Source organism: Ctenocephalides felis, unplaced genomic scaffold (genome assembly GCF_003426905.1).
Source record: "Ctenocephalides felis isolate EL2017-DRISC unplaced genomic scaffold, ASM342690v1 CF-g0.4_SCAFFOLD_01886, whole genome shotgun sequence".
Lineage (NCBI taxonomy): Eukaryota > Metazoa > Arthropoda > Insecta > Siphonaptera > Pulicidae > Ctenocephalides > Ctenocephalides felis.
The window spans coordinates 180,659,732-180,673,483 of NW_020538040.1; the positions used below are offsets into that span (position 1 = coordinate 180,659,732).

The 13,752-nt window shown below is 29.8% G+C and overlaps 1 non-coding gene across 1 annotated transcript; it reads left to right on the plus strand.

Annotated features, from left to right (window-relative positions):
* The first annotated feature begins 6,227 nt into the window (after positions 1 to 6,227).
* Trnal-caa lies at positions 6,228 to 6,341 on the plus strand. The gene is made up of 2 exons: positions 6,228 to 6,265; positions 6,297 to 6,341. It is a non-coding gene; the product is annotated as a tRNA-Leu (tRNA).
* Positions 6,342 to 13,752: the final 7,411 nt, after the last annotated feature.

Consider the following 13,752-nt stretch of genomic DNA (forward strand, 5'->3'; position numbering starts at 1 on the left):
TTCTTCTTCTTCTTCTTCTTCTTCTTCTACTACTACTACTTCGCTTTGAGTATAAGCTTTTCCTGGTTTAAAAGTCTTGATGCTTTCAAAGTTGAAAATTTTCAAAAAATATCAAAATATGAAACAAAAGTTGAGATTTTTATTTGATGGGATTCATGATGTACTTATTTCGCTTAAAAAATTATCTCAAAATATGCTGAACATATGTATGGTCACGATAGAACTGGGAGTGTAAATGCGAAGTATTTCAAAGATTTTGATTATTTGAGAAATATAATAAAAAAAATTGTCATACATTTAATTAAACAATGTATTTGCATACACACGTACCTTGAGCCGAATTTCAGTTCAGATGCTATTCGTTTTAAAATTGCAGAATTTGAATTATTCTACAATAAGCGATTTTGTTTATAGTTAAATCAATAACCACAAATGGTATACGGCTTTCAAATCGATATTCATATAAATCACGACGCCCATTTATCTTTTATCCTCCTCGTGGGAACTCCAATGTCGATTCGTCAACGTTTAGAAGTTCTCCTCCGTTGTTCGGATGCATCAACATCAACTCCTTTGCCCCGAGAGCGATTTACTCTTCTGTTTCTAATTTCTTGCTCTTAATCGAATTAATCTTGGTAATTGATTTGCTGATGGAAACCGCGGCACGATTCAAATTGTAAAACGTACACAATCGTAAAAGGACATAGACCGAATGCTTTTGCATTCGTATTGCCTGTCTCTGCGATTTAAATTCGCATCAAAAACGGTTTTAATTGCTAATCAACGCTTCCCGATTACCTTAATTACGAAAATCACTTTTGAACGTTAATAACCTGTAATGAATGATAATTTAGTTTATAGTAACAATAGGATATATGTAAAAATTTAAATATAACTTTAGAGTAATAGCTCCACTTGTACAAAAAATATTCTGATCAATTACATTAAGCAATCTTGGTTGAACAAGCTGAAATTGATACAAGAAAACTGAGATGTTCCGTTCCTATCTTCTATACATTATTAACTTCCCTTAGGATAAGTTACAGTAATGGGTCGAAAATGAAAGTTTTCGTTTCTGGCAAAGGCAGGTCCAGCCATTTCGGAGATACAAAGCTAAATGTACAAAAAATCGAGTTTTTGAGAAAATAAGCATCCGATTTCAATGATTTGAAAACTTTCTGCTTGTGTTGACAAAACAATTGCTTAAAAAAATTTTTTGGTTTATATATCGAAAATAATTCAAAAATGAAAACATCTTTTTACCTACATTTTTTGATACCTCTGCTTGATATCAAGTTGCCTAAAACGCAGATTTGTACCTGCGAATTCATAACTACAAAACTAAGTGTACAAACCTAAAACTACGGCCCTATGAACACCAATCGTTCTTAGTTAATATAAACAATATTTATATTAAGTTTTATACCATTTAAATTCACCACAATTTATAATTTTTTTAATTATAATCATATTATAATTGAAGGAACGGTTTTGTCTTTGAATCTTTAATAGCATTTTTGTAATCTCAACGGTTCTCTCAACACGATTGTATTCGAGTTGTTTATGAATCATAATTACCTCCAAAACATTTTAAGTGCCTATTGCTCAATAAACAATTGTCAAAACAATTAACGCACATATAATTAGAGTTCTTGATAACAATTTTATTTCTATATATAAAATCAACGAAAAATGAGCAATGTTATAATTGAAATGACTTTATTGTGAAACCGTAATTTAAGCGCATGGCTCGTTTGTTCTCTCAAAAGAACTGTAAAATTGCATCACGACACAATTTTCTAATTATTTTAATTCTCGGCCACATAATGTTCACACGAGATACTAATAATCTATGACATTTATAAATATCCAACTGGAGGTCATGGATAGAACGCCGATGTTTAACCCACGTATGAAATTTATTTCACGAAGGCTAAGCTGGACGTAAAAACATCAGAGATAGAGGTGATCTAGGAAAAACACACTTTTACACACATATAAAGTATATAATAATAATAATAAACTTTTTGCGCTAATAAAATTTGAAAATATCATCACAGATACACATCTTAGGACAAGGTCATACTGATCATCCAGATTATTTTCAAAATTGTACTATCAGTGTTATAGCTATTCTCGGTGTCCTATTTTATTTTATATGTCACTAAAAGGATAACATCAAGCAATTCAAAAGAATAAGTACTGAAGCGTTACACTTACAAATAAAACTGTTACTTTGACTTCGTGCTTTTTGGAGGTTATTTTTTAGCCATTGAAAGTATCAAAAATTTTAATAAACCTTCTTTTGGAAACCATTGGTATAGCTTTTTGACTCTTTTATGACTCAATATGATTTTTAACCACACGTAGGGTAAGTTATTGTAATCGTCCAAAAATCGAAATTAAAAATTTGTGCATATCTTTATGTTTTAAAGGTTTCTGAACATTTTGGCATACCTTACAAAAATGGATGTGTGAGTGTTTTGTGTATCAGCAACTTTTGTCCACGTTTTCGGGCGCACGGATCAACCGATTTGAATGATTCAAAACAGTCGATTCCCATTGATAGGGAGATGTTCTGATTAGTTTCTGGCAAAGGCACCCAGAAATGGAGTTTTTGATAGAACGGAGCACCCGGTTTGAATGGGTCAAAAAACATTCAATTCGTGAGGATGGGAAAATGCGGTGATTAGCTTTTGGCAAAAGCCGGTTCAGTCATTTCGGAGATACGGAACTAAATATGCAAAAAATGGCAGTTTTTGAGAGAACTAATCACCAGATTTGAATGATTCAAAAACTTTTTGCTCGTGTTGGCGAAACAATTGCTTTTGGAATTTTTTTATATCTATTAGTGTATATCCATTAGTTATATGTTGCAGCAATGCTCTTAAAAGGCTATTTTCACTTGATCATATTTGAGAAATATGATCACAAGTGAAAATCTAATATCATGCAGCTTGATACCAAACTGGCCGAGGTTGGAATCGAACCCGGCCTAGGTTCTTTACCACAACTCCACGACAGGGTCAAACAAGACCAATTACCGAGATAAATAATCGTTAATGAATTTTTTCTTGGATATTTGACAAAGTTGGTATTCTTTCAATTGTAAAACATTTATTACCACAATAAATGAAATTACCATATTTTATCCTATACAATTCATGCTCAAGTATGAAATGCCAGAGATAAAAAGCTTTTAGACATCCCATCAGTTTCGTATAAAAACACAAATTTTGCATATTTTAGATGTGACAAACAAAACATGACTAAAAATAACCAAGTTTAGATGATGCGAATAATTTATATACTTTTTTATCTGTAATGTCCTTGGTTGGGAGAATCATAAACCTAAACTGCGCGTGTGTTTTTACATCATTTACAACCCACATCTCACAATCGACTCGTTTTGGTAAAGTGTAAACCGACATTCCAGACAAAGAATTCTCAATAGTTCCATAAACGATTGTAAAGGACATATCAAAACTAGTGGTGCATGGCATTGTGCCTTAAGGCAAATTATGATTTTTTCCATGACCCCATATGCCATCTATTTGCAAGGAGTTGAGTTATTGCTCGCTAATCAATAGCATTTTATTTTGATTAATTTTGTTTATAAAATAACCCAATAACATTTAATATTAACACAAAATGCTAAACAATATTAACAAATTTTGTACCAATGGTGAAACACAATTTTGAGTACATACTGCAGTTCCTTCTTTTTATTCCTAAATATTTAAATGTATACAAGTAAATTGTACTGAAAGAAATTTAGAGGTAACTACGCATATTATATTTACTGTAAATGATTTAGTAATTTTTACTGTAAATGATTAAAAAAAAATCATTAATTATAAATTATAAAAATTAATTTATTAAAAATAAAAAAAATATCATTCAGTTTATACATACCAAACCATGTATAGAGCATGTCACTTAGATTTTTATTCATAACTCACCTGAAAAAAAAATATAAAAAGTTAAAATTCAGTCTACAAATTATGTTATTAATATAAAATTCATAATTTTAATTAGTTATTACTCTCATATTTAATCTATCAAGTATTGATATTTATTAAAGGTTTATTTCAGCATAATAGAGTAAATTTTGATATGAAATGTATGCTTTAAATAATTTTACTACTAAATCAATTGTTTTGTCACCAAAGATTTTTTTGATTAGCAATATTATTGCAAAATTATTGGAATAACGGTTTATTAAAAATATGTAACTCTATAAAAAAAAACCAAGAACTTGTTTTGTACATTTAGTACATCATTAAAATGTTTTTCACAGACTTTATACTTACAAAGTAGCAAATATTAATGTATGGGTTCTGATTAATTAGTGTCAATAATTTGTTTGATCTTTGCTATTGCGATAAACTAATCTAGAAAACTACTTATATATATATATATATATATATATATATATATGTACATAATACCGTATCAATTCTATACTGATTATTTCAAATTTAATTTAATAGTGTTCGAATATGAAATCAATTACCAAAATTTTTTATTTATTATTGTGACAATTGTTATTGTATAGTATTAGTATTATAATTATCAACTTTATAATTTCTCTATGAAACTAACTTTATGTAGAGAATATCAACATTCCTGTATGAAACTAAGTTTAAATACAAAAATTTACATTGCAAACATCAACATTCACAATTATGATAGAGATATCATAAAAATAATTATTGCATAAATAAAACATTCATATACGTAATAGATTTTATATCCAAATACTCCAATATATTATATTGCTAATGCAGTTAAACGCTAATAAAAAGATCATGCTTAATTCGAGTTTGCGCAGGTCACCCTGCACTTTGGAACTCTATCTTTTCCTTAACCCGCATAATAAGTTTTCTTGCATAAGACGCGTTTATGGACCAGTCCCTAAAATTGGTCTTAACGTAGTTTTGCTATAATTATTACTGAATTAAATTTCTATAAGTAAAAAAAATACATTAAAAGAGCAATCTTGGTCTTAATAAGGAGCTATAAATTTTATTTATTAGTTTGTTTTCGCAAAATAACTGTAATACTTGAGATTCCTAATTTGAATTCCTTAACAAATTTACATTTACCAGCCGACGTAGGTGTTTCATTGTTCTGAACGAAATGAATTAATTACGAATAAGAAACATTGCACGCCCGAGTGTTACATAATAGTCCAAGATGCCTTACATCAGGTTACAGAAGAATAAATGTTATGGTCGAAATAGTAACAGAATACTTGAATTTAATACGACGAATTGAAATATGCAAATAAATGCAATTGTTTTTTTTTTTATGTAATGTTTAAATAGTATGTAATGACCAAAAACCGTTGCAGTTTGTTATATTTGCTCACACTTAAATTGATTGAGAAAATGATAGAATTTATTTATTTATTTATATTCAATAATTTTAATTTGCCTTTTGCGAAACAATTTTAATAAATTATTAAAACGATTGGATCAAAAATTAGCTAAATATCTGGTTTCTGATTTTTTGGTTGAAAAGTGAAATTGATACGTTGATACCTGTTGCAACCTTAATCTTATGAAAGTAATAATAACAATATCAAAATAAAATTATTTATGGCATTAAAGTATCTAATATTAAATGTTTTACTTTTATTTTTTATTCACAATAAAAGTTTTGTACTGTCCGGACAAATGTGAAAATTAACTATCCGTAGTCATTAACGTCGAATATTGGTTTTTGATCTTTTTGTTTCTAAATATTCTGATAATTCTGATATATCCAGAAAGAAATATTTTTTTTTAAGATTTTTGGGAAACTGGATCTATCAATCTCAATGGTTCAAAAAAAAAAACTGGGCATAGAAAGTATCTGAATTCCCATTTTTTCTTGGGAAACTACAGGGTTTTTAGTTACAATGAAGAATAATTCAGTAAAAATTGATGATTTTGTTATTAAGATTATTTTGTTAAAAAATGAATTATTTAATGACCGTGTGTCTAGTGTTTTAAATTATTCTTGGGTTTTCTATCATAATGTGAAAAAACAAACTATATTTATTGATGTCACACCAAAAATTTTAGTAAAATTTGAAATGATATTAGTATCTAAAATAATTTAATCTAAGATAATCTAATTTATAGAAATCGATCTAATTAACCAAAAATGCAACTTTATCAATTCAAATTTTATATATTTCATCGAAAATGCGTTCGGGAAAAGTTCTGAGTCTTTCATATGTCAGGATGGCCGAGCGGTCTAAGGCGCCAGACTCAAGGTTACCTTGTCAGTTGAAAACTGATAGAGCGTTCTGGTCCTCTATGAGGGCGTGGGTTCGAATCCCACTTCTGACAAATATTTTATTTTTGTAAATTGAGACAAATTTTCATTAATTTTATTTATTCTCATTCACACATCTCTATATAACATATTTATTAATCTGGTGTGCTAAATTAAATTTTCGATATCAATATTATATTTTAGAACTTCTGACATATTTATCGTAAATTAAGACCAATTTTCAACAACTTTATTTATTCTCATTTATATATCTCTCTTTATAACTTGTAATTAAATATTCTGTTCTGTCAAATTGAATTTTTGAATTCAGAACAGTAAATTTTTTGTCTAGGTGTGCTAACGTAGCCCAAAAGTGAAATATTCTTTTCTAATGAATTGTAAGTAGTTCAGGGGGCATTCATTAATCACGTAATAATTTTTAAGCATTTTTGAACCCTCCTTCCCCCTTGGTGATTTGTGGCGATATTGAAAATTACCCCCTTCCCCCACCAAAAATCACGCGTATTTTTAGTTACTAGAAAAAGTTGTAAAATTTGTTTTTTTCTAAATGTTTGGATTTTTAAAAAAAATCAAGTAAAAGTAAATACAAGTGATCTTTCGTGATTTTTTGTCAAACCCCCTCCTCCCCCTAAAAACCTTACGTGATTAATGGACGCTCCCTCAGATATCATCAGTGAAAGAGATTTTCATCCATTTGTTTGAAAAAAAATTTGTTTCTCATTTCTGCAAATGTAAAAAGGCAGTTCGAGCTCATAAAAAGTGATGAGCTGTTTATGGTGACAAAGCCTTAAAACAGCGGCAAAATTAATTAATAATAAAATTAATTTTTGTTGTGGTGATTTTGCACTAAAAGACAAAAAAATTCTCTCGTTCATATAAAGTTAATAAAAGAACTGTATAGTTTGATTTGTTGTTGATTTGATAACCAACCGAATGACCAATTTTGATGCCTACGTTAAAGAACTAATAAAATTAAATAATGCATTTGGATCAAAGCAGCTTGAATTGGCGAACTGAAACAGTGATTAATTCCATTATTGGCATTACATATTTCTGGCAAAATTTTTTGGACCTTTGTTGGGTTGTTTTGTCACATATGCCATATATTAGTGACCTTGCACCTTCTGATTACTTTTTGTTCTGATCTTTACACAACTCCTTGAATGGTGAACGATTCAATGATTATGGTGGTGTCAAATTGTACCTGGTTCAGGTTTTTACTAAAAACAACCAGAAGTTACATGAAAATGAGATGATGATGATACAAAAAAAAAATAGTTTTTTAGAAAAAAAAATATTGTTGGTTTTCTAACAATCCGCAATTACTTAGTTGCCAACCTAATAAATGCAAACTTTCATAACCAAGAAATTTTAAATTAATTTTTTTCATTATACTATAATTCCTTGTTATACGATCATCAACTAAACCTCCGCTCTGTTGTTTATTTTTGCTCCGGTCGATTAGAGAGTTTACTCGCATTCCGGAGCTCCGGGCTTCGCGTTTTCGCGCATCGGCCGAAGAAGAAGGTTGAACTGGAAAGACGTTTAGAGTTGATTTCGAGCAAAAGCCGCCTTGAGCCGCGCCGATAACGACTCTTGCTCTACATTAGAATGACACCGAATACGTGCCTCATTACTTTCAATTTATAGATTCTAACGCTTTGATTTACATAAATCAAATCAGTTCCGCGTTTTGCCGCATGTACACATTAATAATTTGACAAACCAACGGGTTTTCTTTCAGGCGTCTCTCTGATCTGTTGATAAATGTTGCTGATAATGTAAAAGTGATGATAGAAGTGAATTTCGCTCTCGAGAATGGAAATCTTGTAAGCATTTTTTGTAGATTAAAATTAGTCTAGTGATATGTTTGTTGGATTGACGTGAACAAGAGATTTCTAGCCCCGATAGTGTAATATATGACATGTGCTGCTTTCTCATTGTCAACATGGACATATACCTATACATTGTGACATAAATTAAATAACTGTAATTCAATATCTCGGAGAGAAAATATAAACAAGAGCAATCTTAGTAAATGATCGTTTGTTTTGAAGATTTAAACTGAAAGTATTCATTCATTTCCAAACATTTACTTTTAGTAGTATCTAATAAGCTAATTTGGTATCAATTGTTTATATGAACCTTACTTTTACGATTTTAAGCTCTGTAATTTTGTGTTACGTACTTACGAAATTTATTAAAACTCTCCTTTGATACTCAGGTTGTTGGGTTATAATTTAACCCTTGTAGCTGTGGACTGTATTAAACACTGATTTATTTGCATATTGTGTATTTATTGCAGTTCTAATTACAATCACTGATTTGTTACTAAGTTATAATGAAAGAAAATATATTTATTGGTTATTATTCATGTTGTTAAGCGGACTTTACTTTTAGAAGTGAACAACTAGTTCAATTAAAACACTTTTGCTACCCCCTCTGCCAGAGGTAGCAACTATTTCGTGTAAAGCTTAATGCCCTGAACGTTGTCACCTTCATGGCCAATATAATAAAACGAAAATACGTCCGAACAAGCTCTTTGTATTTAACTTTTATAGATACTGGTTTCTACCACTATTGCTTTTTTATCAATTGGCATTATATATTATTAACATGTTCGTGGACAGCATATGTTTCAGAGAGGTTCTTGTACCTAATAATAAAGAAATAATCAAAATTCAAGCAGATTATTTTTTTAAATTGGTTGTGATATCCGAAACTTGATTAAAAACCGTTTATAAGAGTAGTCATATTATCATATTTTCATCGTTAATTATTATGAATGCTATAGCATCCACTACTATTTGTGACTACGAGAAAAGATAATACGAAAATTTAAAACTCAGTTAGTCATTACCTTGACATGTACAATGGTTAAAAAACGTATAATTATATAAAATTAAATTCAACATAATTGATTTTGAAACTTGAATGCTAAAGCATTAATGTCATTCTTCATCACAATGAAAATGAATGCTCTAGCATTCACGCTCGCAAACGTGTTAAAAATAATCTGCTTAAATTCTTAAAAGTCTGCGTATATTTTTATTATTACTTATAAAACCATTATAAGACATATTTATTCTTAAATACATTAGAACCAATTTTTACAAATTTTATTTAGTTGCATTTGCTTTTTATAGCAGTTAATATTCTGAGTTCTGTTTCATATTATTTACAAAAAAATATAGGATTAAAATTATACTCATGATCAAATTTAAATTATATATCTAATTAGTACAAATTCAGTTATTTTTACTTTTAATATAATTTACAACAAAATCTAAAATTTTGATTTTTTTTCAGATGATTGAAATGGAATCCATAAATCTCGCTGTGTATTGCAATAAAAGGTAAGATTTTAATAATTATTACATTATAAAAATACTTATAGCAAACATTATTTAGTTGTGGAAATTGTATAGAACTCATTATTTATATTATACTTTTTATGTAAACTTATATTCTGATATACACTATTGGAGCTAATATAATAGTTGTAGTAGACACGTCGAAGTTAATATATTGAAAATATGTTGTTCAATTTTTTTTTAATAGAAACAAGGAATATTTAGAAATTTGTGTAATTATATTTTTTGCTTAAGTAATTGAAACTAAATACTAAATCATTCATTATACAAATCATATTCCTTTTACTGGACGCGGAATTGAAGTCATCATCAGGGTGCATATTATTTTAGAACAAAACTTTGAAATTGTGATATGCAATTAATATCTTTTATTAAAGAAAGAATTCAGGGAAATTTTTGCTTCTAATACAATTGCAGATAACGCATTTGTAATATTTTACAAATTGTGTGTCTTATTCAATGATATGATTCATTTCTTGGTGTCATGTACAAGCATAAATAATCAATTCCCGAACCAAATTCCTCAAGAAATGATTTTCGTACTCACATTGTTTCTCAATGAAAATTAATCTATCGTAAAGTTTCTATTTCTTTTTACTATTCTTTATTGGGTCAACTTTTATGCACTGTCATGTGTTAACGAAATAACGAACAGCAAATACTATATTTGAGTTCGTTAAAAAAAATTGAGGCTCGCATGCTAGATAATTTTATTTGAAAATTGTATGTTATTATTTTTTCATTAAATAGCAACCATTCGTTGTTTTAAGTTTTGAATCTGAGGATTAAAAATACATTATGTATTATAAGTCGTGTAATACGTTTTGGAACAAGTTGAGATAATATAGTAAATTCGTGTAAATATCAATTTTGCATTTTTTTTAAATCTTGACTTGCGTTTTTTAAAATCTTGTTCGAAATATGTTGCTATCCTGATCAAGAGTAATGTCTTCTACGAATTATCATAATCACATTAGATGAAACACATCATGTTTGTAAACTTGGTATATGATTGTCTTTTGCAAGTTTTTCTCTTTGAATTGATATCTTGAGTGTTTTTACCTAATCAACAAATATTTCAAAATATGGGTGGAGTGGATGTTCCAAATTTCAACCGAACATGCAACCAAAATAATATATACAGTCTCAATGGCCCGTCTGCATATTTTTAAACATAATTTAAAATAAATTCGTATTTTATGCCGTGATATACATAAATTAATTTATATTTTCCAGCACATGTAATTTGCTTTAGTATATCAACAATGCATGCTAGGTCAGGGCCGAATGGGCGTACATGAAAAAATATACAACCAGTTTTGTATACATTATCTGGATTGCAAAGTTACCTTCTCCTCTAGTGTTTGTTACATTTATACTCATTATACTTCCACGACTATAGTATTCCACGAGGTTTTATTGCAACATATTTTATTTATGGATATTTTGCATACAATTTTCTGACTAAGGAAGAATTGGGACTGAAATCCGATATTTACTTTTGGAGTTACTAACTTCCCGAGTGGTAAGTTATAGTAATAGCAACAAAACTGAAAATGAATATTTTTATATATTTTTACGTTTCAAAGGTTTCTAAACATTTTGGCATACCTTAAAAAAATGGATGTATGTGTGTGTGTGTGGATACAAATTTTCGTCGACGATTTCGGGAACACGAATCAGCCGATTTGACTAATTAATAAACATTCGATTTGTATTGATAAGGAGACGTGTTGTTTAGATTTTGGCATTGGCAGGTCTAGCCGTTTCCAAGATACGGGACAAAAAGAACCAAAAATGGTAATTCAGTTTTTGAGAGAACGAAGCGTCATATAGTTCTTAGTACTGATATTTTAGCACATGAGATTAAGACATTATACTTAATGTTATGTCCATCATTAAACATGCATTTAACAAATATAGAACAATCCATTACAAGCTTTCACGAAGCTTGGCGCAACTCCAGAATACATGAACCCACTTCGGTTCGGCCAACCAGCCAAATTAATCAGCGGCTGGTTTGTCTATTCTATTTAAATTATGATAGTAAATTATGTTATGTGTCTATTTATCCGTAAATATATCTGTACCGCATTTGAGATTTACAATTTCATAAGTCAGTCCCAGTGGCACAATACCGGCGCGGCTTACCGTTTTTCATCGTCGGCCGCGTCAGTTACGTTATTCGCGGTGTACAGTTGTACATATCGGTTTTGCATAACGTGCCGTATGCGAAAAATTAAGGATCGCCGAGATCTCGGAATTTTGCACGATCTGAATAAGATGAGATGTAGTGCTTTTGTCGCATATTGTATAAATCCAGTGGAAATGGAATAGTTTTAATATCATTTTTGAGAAAATTAGCCTAGTAATCTAACTAAACTTAATAGTTAGTAGAAGAAATACGGGCAATATGGTGAATATGGACAACAGGATAGTTACCTTTACCAGTCACCTTATTTAAAATTTGCCTAATTTCAGTAACGTTTCCTCGACTATAAAACGTTAAGCCATAACCACTATCTAGTCAGATGTTGAGCGTCATTGTCATAGTAGTTCTAACATGTATAGGGTCTCCAAAAGCTTATTTTGAAAGTTTTTTTTATTATATGTATTTTTTTAAATGAATAAACAGAATTTTGCACGATCTATATAAGATGTAGAGCTTTGTCGCATATTGCATGAATCCGATGAAACTAGAATAGTTTTGATATCATTCTTGAGAAAATCGGCCCAGTAATCAAACTAAATATAATAGTTAGTAGAAGAAATACGGGCAATATGGTGAATATGGAAAAAATGACACAGTAGCTTTATTTAAAAATTGGCTAGTTTTAGTAACATTTTTGAGGCTGTGAAACGTCAAGCGTTGCCACAATCACTATCTTAGCCAGATGTTGAGCGTCATTGTCATAGTCCTGTCGAAGGAGTTCAAACGTGTATCGCGCCTTCTAGAGTTCATTCTGAAGGTACTTTTGTTATATTTTTTGGGCTTTATTTATTGTTACATGAAATTGATTGTTATTAAACTCAATGAACATAATTTGCACAATCTGTATAAGATGTAGAGCTTTGTCGCAGATTGTATAAATCCGATGGAACTGGGATAATTTTACTATATCCTTGAGAAAATCGACATTGTAATCAAACTAAGCCTAATAGTTAGTCAAGTAAATATGAGCAACATAGTATATATGGACAAAAGGTCACAGTATATATAACCACAATCTAGTCAGATGTTGAGCGTCATTGTCAAAATCTTGTCGAAGGAGTTCGACGTTTTTGTCATATTTTTTATATTTATTTATTGTAATATGTAACTGCTTTCTATTAAAATCCACGTACTGATGCTAGTATTAGTAATTTCGATCAATTTCATTGCATTTCCCAGATGTTTGAAGACATTTCAATTATATTCATATTCGTATACTTCTATACAAAATGTACAAGATGATATAGCACTGTCAGGCACTGTCTATTTGGAAACAAGAACAAGGTAATTTATTCAAGGCCAAGAAAACAGAAAATTGACAATTGTCTAATATGATTGGTTTTTAACTTCTAGATCATCATCAGTCACTGGGCGATTTGTTTTTCTGATCATGTTGTGAATACTTCAGCCTTTTTATTTTCAACCACAACCAGGTTTAGTCGACGAACGGTACTGTACCGTGCATAAGGCCCATTCAAAGCATTTTCTTTGCAGCAGACGAACCTCGTAAATTAAATGCGTTGATTGTTTGATTTGTGCGTTGCACAAAATCGAACAATCAACGCATTTAATTTACGAGGTTCGTCTGCTGCAATCGAAGGAATAGACCGAGTTGTAGTAAACTTGTTACTCAAACAAATTTTTTAGTGATAAATAAAAATAATTTTTTTGAATATTAGTGACAACTTCAAGCTGAAACCAATGACCATAATATAGTTAATTCTAGTGGCAATGCGATGATTAAGATGCTATGAGTAGCATAATTTTGAATTGGCATAAGGTTGAATGGTGACATTCGGTTTGTCAATTTATATGCTCATGACATTTCTATCAACATAAATTTCCATTTGACAGTTCATTTTGATACATAGTTATTAT